This window comes from Triticum urartu, chromosome 5 (assembly GCF_003073215.2).
Source record: "Triticum urartu cultivar G1812 chromosome 5, Tu2.1, whole genome shotgun sequence".
In the NCBI taxonomy this organism is placed as follows: domain Eukaryota; kingdom Viridiplantae; phylum Streptophyta; class Magnoliopsida; order Poales; family Poaceae; genus Triticum; species Triticum urartu.
In genome coordinates, this window is record NC_053026.1 from 214,672,763 (window position 1) to 214,682,329 (window position 9,567).

Genomic DNA, 9,567 nt, shown 5'->3' on the forward strand with positions numbered 1-9,567 from the left:
TATGACGGCACGGAGGACCCCCTCAACTGGCTCAACCGGTGCGATCAGTTCTTTCGCGGGCAGCGCACCCTCGCATCGGAGCGGACCTGGCTCGCCTCGTACCATCTCCGTGGCGCGGCACAGACCTGGTATTACGCCCTCGAGCAGGACGAGGGCGCCATGCCCCCGTGGGAGTGCTTCCATGAGCTTTGCCTCCTTCGCTTTGGGCCTCCGGTGCGCGGGAGCCGACTGGCGGAGCTCGGCCGCCTTCCCTTCACCTCCACGGTGCAGGACTTCGCCGACCGTTTCCAGGCCCTGGCATGCTATGCGTCAGGCGTGACGGCGCAACAGCGGGCCGACCTCTTTGTCGGTGGCCTTCCGGATCACATCCGCGTGGACGTGGAGCTTTGCGGCCCTCATGATCTCCAGACGGCCATGTATTACGCCCGCGCCTTCGAGGCTCGCGCCCAGGCCATGCTACCGGCCGCCCCGGCTCGAGGAGGCCGGCAGGCCACCCGCCCACCCCCGGCGCCAGGCCGGCCACCTCCGGCCGCTTCCGTGACCACTACACCAGCCACAACATGACCCTTCCGTCGTCTCTCTCCGGCGGAGCAGATGGAGCGGCGGCGCCGGGGCCTCTACTTTAATTGCGATGAGCCCTATACGCCGAGCCATGTCTGCCCGCGCCTCTTCTACTTGGAGACGGTCGACTACATCGAGGAGGACGTCTCGCCCGACGGGGCCGACGCGCTGCCGCCCCCAGCGGCTGCTGAGACCGCACCCGCCCCCCCCCTCGGCGACGGCCCTCGTGGTCTCTCTCCACGCGCTCGCGGGCATCTGTGACGAGCGGACCATGCTATTGCCGGTGATGCTTCACGGCGAGCGCTTGGTGGCTTTGGTGGATGATACGTCTCCGTCGTATCTACTTTTCCAAACACTTTTGCCCTTGTTTTGGACTCTAACTTGCATGATTTGAATGGAACTAACCCGGACTGACGCTGTTTTTAGCAGAATTGCCATGGTGTTATTTATGTGCAGAAACAGAAGTTCTCGGATGACCTGAAACTTCACGGAACATCTTTTCGGAAATAATAAAAAATCCTTGCAAAAGATGAAGACCAGGGGGCCCACACCCTAGCCACGAGGGCGGGGGGCGCGCCCCCCTACCTCGTGGGCCCCATGGAGCTCATCCGACCTCGACTCCAACTCTATATATTTGCTTTCGGGGAGAAAAAATCAGAGAGAAGGATTCATTGCGTTTTACGATACGGAGCCGCCGCCAAGCCCTAAAACCTCTTGGGAGGGCTGATCTGGAGTCCGTTCGAGGCTCCGGAGAGGGGAATCTGTCGCCATCGTCATCATCAACCTTCCTCCATCACCAATTTCATGATGCTCACCGCCGTGTGTGAGTAATTCCATCGTAGGCTTGCTGGACGGTGATGGGTTGGATGAGATTTATCATGTAATCGAGTTAGTTTTGTTAGGGTTTGATCCCTAGTATCCACTATGTTCTGAGATTGATGTTGCTATGACTTTGCTATGCTTAATGCTTGTCACTAGGGCCCGAGTGCCATGATTTCAGATCTAAACCTATTATGTTTTCATCAATATATGAGAGTTTTTGATCCTATCTTGCAAGTTTATAGTCACCTATTATGTGTTATGATCCGGTAACCCCGAAGTGACAATAATCGGGATACTTACCCGTGATGACCGTAGTTTGAGGAGTTCATGTATTCACTATGTGTTAATGCTTTGGTCCGGTACTCTATTAAAAGGAGGCCTTAATATCCCTTAGTTTCCGCTAGGACCCCGCTGCCACGGGAGGGTAGGACAAAAGATGTCATGCAAGTTTTTTTCCATAACCACGTATGACTATATTCGGAATACATGCCTACATTACATTGATGAATTGGAGCTAGTTCTGTGTCACCCTAGGTTATGACTGTTACATGATGAACCGCATCCGACATAATTCTTTATCACCGATCCATTGCCTATGAGCTTTCCATATATTGGTCTTCGCTTATTTACTTTTTCGTTGCTATTGCTATAATCACTACAAAATACCAAAAACATTAATTTTGCTACCATTACCCTTTGCTATCGTTACCACTACTATCATATTAATTTGCTACTAAACATTTTGCTGCAGATATTAAGTTTCCAGGTGTGGTTGAATTGACAACTCAGTTGCTAATACTTGAGAATATTATTTGGCTCCCCTTGTGTCGAATCAATAAATTTGGGTTGAATACTCTACCCTCGAAAACTGTTGTGATCCCCTATACTTGTGGGTTATCAAGACTATTTTCTGGCGCCGTTGTCGGGGAGCATAGCTCTATTCTTTGAGTCACTTGGGATTTATATTTGTTTATCGTTATGAAGAACTTGAGAGATTCAAAAACCAAGATTTATCCCTCAACTACGAGGGGAGGTAAGGAACTGCCATCTAGCTCTGCACTTGATTCACCTTCTGTTTTGAGTAAGATTGCGACACCTAAACCTGCTTCTGCTATTCGTTCTGATATGTCGCATGTTATTGATGATGCCACTTCTGCTATGCATGATACTTATGATGAAACTACTTCTATGATTGATACTACTGTGCCACTTGGTGAATTTCTTGATGAACAACTTGCTAGGGTTAGAGAGAATGAAAATATTGAATATGATAATATTGATGAAAGTGATGATGAAGACTCTCCCTCTAATGAATATGAATCACCTGTTATTCCTGAGGGTTATGTTTTTGAAAAAGAAGCTGCTCTAGCTATTTTAGCTTGCAAAGATAGATACAAGCTCAAGGGGTTATTAGCTAAATGGAAGCAACAGTCTCTTAATGCTAGAATGAAACCTGACCCTGCTTTTGCTACTTCACCTATCTGTGTAACTGATAAGGATTATGAATTCTCTGTTGATCCTGATATAATTACTTTGGTTGAATCTGATCCTTTTCATGGCTATGAATCTGAAACTGTTGTGGCACATCTTACTAAATTAAATGATATAGCCACCCTGTTCACTAATGATGAGAGAACTCGTTACTTTTATATCCTTAAAATATTTCCATTCTCATTAAAGGGTGATGCTAAGATATGGTTTAATTCTCTTGATCCTGGTTGTGTGCGTAGTCCCCAGGATATGATTTATTACTTCTCTGCTAAATATTTCCCTGCTCATAAGAAACAAGCTGCTTTAAGGGATATATATATAATTTTGTGCAAATTGAAGAAGAGAGTCTCCCACAAGCTTGGTGGAGGCTTCTCCAATTACTTAATGCTTTGCCTGATCATCCTCTTAAGAAAAATGAAATACTTGATATCTTTTATAATGGACTAACCGATGCTTCTAGAGATTACCTGGATAGTTGTGCTGGTTCTGTTTTCAGGGAAAGAACACCGGATGAAGCTGAAATTCTATTGAATAATATGTTGACAAATGAAAATAATTGGACACTTCCTGAGCCAACTCCTGAGCCTATTCCTAAACCAACTCCTAAGAAAAGAGGTATTCTATTTCTCAGTCCCAAAGATATGCAAGAGGCAAAGAAATCTATGAAAGAAAAAGGTATTAAAGCTGAAGATGTTAAGAATTTACCTCCTATTGAAGAAATACACGGTCTTAATTTACCGCCTGTTGAAGAAACACATGATCTTAATACATTACCTATTAAAGAAATACATGGTCTTGATAACCCGACACAGGTAGTAAAGGTAAATTCTCTCTATAGATATGATAAAGCTGAAATCCCATTTACTAAGTTTGCTAGCCCATTTACTAAATTTATGGCTAAGCAAGAAGATTTTAATGCTTATTGTGGTAGACAATTGAAATACAATTCAAATATGCTTAAACACTTGGGTGATTATATGGCTAATGTCAAAGGTGAACTTAAACGTATTAGTAAACATGCTTCTATGGTTACCACTCAAGTAGAACAAGTACTTAAGGCTCAAAATGATTTGCTCAATGAATTGAATAGTAAGAATAATGATAATGCTGTTAGAGTTATGACTAGAGGTGGTAGAATGACTCAGGAACCTTTGTATCCTGAAGGCCATCCTAAGAGAATTGAGCAAGATTCTCAGAGAAATGATATAGATGCACCTAGTCCTTCTAAAAGGAAGAAAAAGAAAAATGACAGGACTTTGCATGCTTCTAGTGAGCCTATTGCTGAAACACCTGAGAATCCAAATGATATTTCTATTTCTGATGCTGAAACACAATCTGGTAATAAACCTGAAACTAGTGATAATGCTAATAATAATGTTCATGATGATGCTCAACCTAGTAATGATAATGATATAGAAATTGAACCTGCTGTTGATCTTGATAACCCACAATCAAAGAATCAACGTTATGATAAGAAATACTTTGTTGCTAGGAAACACGGAAAGGAAAGAGAGCCTTGGGTTCAGAAACCCATGCCTTTTTCTCCCAAACCATCAAAGAAAAAGGATGATGAGGATTTTGAGCGATTTGCTGAAATGATTAGACCTATCTTTTTTTGTATGCGATTAACTGATATGCTCAAAATGAATCCTTATGCTAAGTATATGAAACATATTGTTACAAATAAAAGAAAGATACCGGAAGCTGAAATTTCCACCATGCTTGGTAATTATACTTTTAAAGGTGGAATACCAAAGAAACTTGGAGATCTAGGAGTACCCACTATACAATGCTGCATTAAAAGAAACTATGTTAAAACTGCTTTATGTGATCTTGGAGCCGGTGTTAGTGTTATGCCTCTCTCTTTATATCGTAGACTTGATTTGAATAAGTTGACACCTACTGAAATATCTTTGCAAATGGCAGATAAATCAACTGCTATACCTGTCGGTATTTGTGAGGATGTGCCTGTTGTAGTTGCAAACGTTACTATTTTAACGGACTTTGTTATTCTTGATATTCCCGAGGATGATAGTATGCCTATTATTCTTGGAAGACCCTTTTTGAATACTGTAGGGGCTATTATTGATTGCACTAAAGGCAATGTCACTTTGCATGTTAATGGTAATGAGCATACGGTACACTTTCCGAGGAAACAACCTCAAGTCCATAGTATCAACTCTATTGGAAAAATTCCATCAATTATTATTGGAGGTTTTGAATTTCCTCTACCTACTGTCAAAAAGAAATATGATATTCTTGTTATTGGGGATGTGCATATCCCCGTTGAGGTAACATGGTGTTATTCGAAATTTCTCCCGTTCCATGTTATTCGAAATGAGTTTGTTAACAAGACCTGATCAACCTTGTTAGTGGATTCCTTTTGATGAGCATGAGATGGATGAAACTAGAAGGCACAACCTTCTGTACCCTCCTTTTACTTTCTGTTATTTATATTAAATAAAATAAAAATAGTATTTTTCTGTCTTTATCTGAATTATCCGTTCAATATAAAAATACCCCGAAAATAAAAGTTCTCCAAATGCCTTGAAATTTAAATATGATTTTTTCTGGAATATTTGAGAAAATTTGGCACCGAGAACACAGCAGGGGGCATCCACCTGGCCACGAGGGTGGAGGGCGCGCCCTACCCCCCTAGGCGCACCCCCTGCCTCGTGGGCCCATGGTGGCCCTCCTCCACTTATTCCTACACCCACACACTTCTTCTTCCTCCCACAAACACGAATATCCAGCTCAAGCACGAGTTCTAACTCATTTTGCTGCCATTTCGATCTCCTTACTCAAAGCACCTCTCACAAAACTGCTTGGGGAGATTGTTCCTTGGTATGTGACTCCTCCATTGGTCCAATTAGTTTTTGTTCTAGTGCTTTATTCATTGCAAATTTTTGCTGCTTAGGTGACCCTGTTCTTGAGCTTGCATGTCAAATTTATATGGTCAAAAGTAGTTTTGATGCATGATATAGGCTCTAGGCACTTGTAGGAGTAGTTGCTATCAATTTTATTGAGTTTGGTTCACTTTTATTTGAAGTTACTAAAAATTTCAGAAATTTTTCAGAGGAAGAAATATGTTTAGGAAAATGTACCAAGGTGGCTCTTCAAGGAAACAAGAGCCCAGGCTTGCAATGCGTGATGCTGATGATGGGCCACCAAGAGACGCTCCAGTGCGTCCTTGTGAACGGCCTTCGGAAAACTTTATGGATCGAGCGGGAATTAAGGAAGAATTCAATGCATATTTGCGCAATGCTGATCTTGTGAGCTTCGAGGAAGAAAAATGTCGCCAGTATCACTATCTCACTAGTTCCTTTGTCAGGAGGTTTTGAATTTTCGTCTTCACGTAATTCTCCAACTGTCCTGTTTGATCTTTATGAAAATTCTTACACTATGGACTTAGAGGATTTTACCACTGCTTGTAAGCTTCCACAATGGGGTAGTGTCAGGGAACCTCGCAAATCTGAATTTAGAGATTTTCTTGCTAGTATAACTATGGGGGAATCTAGAGATATAACACAAGCTACCATAGGGAGCATTCACTTTCCTGCCATACATTATTTTGCTCTCTTCATAGGTAGATGCATTAATGATAAAGATGAGGCATGTCACATGTGTGTCCCTGACCTCAGTATTCTTAGGAGTGCTGTGTTAGGAGATAAATCTTATAATTTGGGAGCCATTGTTGCACGTAGGTTGCATCTTAATAGATTTAATGGAGATTTCTTTGGTGGAATTTATGCAACCCGCATAGCTAATTTTCTTGGTCTAGCCATACGTGAAGATGATATTGAGTTGCCTCCTGCTTATTTGGATTATGAGGCTATGGTTCACCACTAGTTTGTCGAGAGGAATGAATCACCTCTCCAGTATCGCTTAATCTTTGACAGACGCCGTGCTGTCCGTATTACTCTCCCAGCTCCTGCCTTCTTTGATTACCAGGCAAAATGAAGATATATTATTACCAGAGAGGAGGCAGATGAGTACGAGAGGAGGGCGGAGGCCGCTCGTCGCCACGCTGCAGCTCAGGAGGCGATAGCCGCTGCATCTCAGTATGACCCCAACTATTACTATGGATATCGCCAGGCCAACCGTGGCCATAGACCAACTTATGCCAAAAGCCTAAGCTTGGGGGAGTACGTATTTCCCACCGACATTATATTCATGTTCACACACTCATTGCTAGATGTCAGTGCTCATACTTTTTCATTGTAATATCCATGCTAGTTTATTTCCTTTTTAAGCTTTCTTCTTGTGTGTTTAATAAACCTTAAGAAAAACAAAAAAAATAGTTGTAGCTTTTAGCTAGTTTTAATTTCCATGCTTGTAGTAGTAATCAAAAAGAAAACCCAAAAAGATTTCATGTTCTTCTTTTGCTTGTTGGGAGCTTTCCCGTGTAAATAGTTTTATTTCTTTTCTTTTCTTTGGGGGTCGATAGGAGAAGACCATGATTAAATTGTTGAAGTGGCTCTTATACGCATTATTGTTGATCTGACAAAAGAGCCCATATTGCCTTGTCTTCTCCTGTTTATTAAATGCTTGCAGATTCCAGCTTAGTCCAATGCACGTGCACTATTATTATTATTCACATCGTTCGGTCGTGCAAGTGAAAGGCAATTATGACGATATATGATGGACTGATTGAGATGAGAAAAGCTGGTATGAACTCGACCTCTCTTGTTTTTGTAAATATGATTAGTTCATCGTTCCTGATTCAGCCTATTATGAATAAACATGTTTGCAATGACAATTAGAGATCATAGTTTCTTGTGCCATGCTTGATTAGCTAGGATCTTATAATGGTTTACCTTGCGTGCCAACATGCTATTAAAATGGTTGTGATGTGGTATGATAGGGTGGTATACTCCTCTGAATGATTTAAGTGACTTGACTTGGCGCATGTTCACGCATGTAGTTGAAACAAAATCAACATAGCCTTCACAATATTTATGTTCATGGTGCATTATATCCTACTGTTGGGTAACGTAGTAATTTCAAAAAAATTCCTACGCACACGCAAGATCATGGTGATGCATAGCAACGAGAGGGGAGAGTGATGTCTACGTACCCTCATAGACCAGAAGCGGAAGCGTTATGACAACGCGGTTGATGTAGTCGTACGTCTTCACGGCCCGACCGATCAAGCACCGAAACTACGACACCTCCGAGTTTCAGCACACGTTCAGCTCGATGACGATCCCCGGACTCCGATCCAGCAAAGTGTCAGGGAAGAGTTCCGTCAGCACGACGGCGTGGTGACGATCTTGATGTTCTACTGTCGCAGGGCTTCGCCTAAGCACCGCTACAATATTATCGAGGACTATGGTGGAAGGGGGCACCGCACACGGCTAAGAAAACGATCATGAGGATCAACTTGTGTGTCTAGAGGTGCCCCCCTGCCCCCGTATATAAAGGAGAAAGGGGGGAGGCCGGCCGGCCCTAGGGCGCGCCAAGGAGGAGTCCTCCTCCTAGTAGGAGTAGGACTCCCCTCTTTCCTACTCCTACTAGGAGGGGGAAAGGAAGGGGGAAAGGGAGAAGGAAAGGGGGGCGCCGCCCCCCCTCTCCTAGTCCAATTCGGACCAGAGGGGGAGGGGCGCGCGGCCCACCCTGGCCGCCCCTCTCTCTCTCTCCACTAGGGCCCATAAGGCCCATAACTTCTCCGGGGGGGGGGTCCGGTAACCCTCCGGCACTCCGGTTTTCTCCGAAATCACCCGGAACACTTCCGGTGTCCGAATATAGCCGTCCAATATATCAATCTTTATGTCTTGACCATTTCGAGACCCCTCGTCATGTCTGTGATCACATCCGGGACTCCGAACAAACTTCGGTACATCAAAATATATAAACTCATAATATAACTGTCATCAAAACCTTAAGCGTGCGGACCCTACGGGTTCGAGAACAATGTAGACATGACCGAGACACGTCTCCGGTAAATAACCAATAGCGGAACCTGGATGCTCATATTGGCTCCTACATATTCTACGAAGATCTTTATCGGTCAGACCGCATAACAACATACTTTGTTCCCTTTGTCATCGGTATGTTACTTGCCCGAGATTCGATCGTTGGTATCTCAATACCTAGTTCAATCTCGTTACCGGCAAGTCTCTTTACTCGTTTCGTAATACATCATCTCGCAAATAACTCATTAGTTGCAATGCTTGCAAGGCTTATGTGATGTGCATTACCGAGAGGGCCCAGAGATACCTCTCCGACAATCAGAGTGAAAAATCCTAATCTCAAAATACGGCAACCCAACATGTACCTTTGGAGACACCTGTGGAGCTCCCTTATAATCACCCAGTTACATTGTGACATTTGGTAGCACACAAAGTGTTCCTCCGGTAAACGGGAGTTGCATAATCTCATAGTCATAGGAACATGTATAAGTCATGAAGAAAGCAATAGCAACATACTAAACGATCGAGTGCTAAGCTAACGGAATGGGTCAAGTCAATCACATCATTCTCCTAATGATGTGATCCCGTTAATCAAATAACAACTCTTTGTCTATGGTTAGGAAACATAACCATCTTTGATTAACGAGCTAGTCAAGTAGAGGCATACTAGTGACACTCTGTTTGTCTATGTATTCACACACTTATTATGTTTCCGGTTAATACAATTCTAGCATGAATAATATACATTTATCATGAAATAAGGAAATAATTAATAACTTTA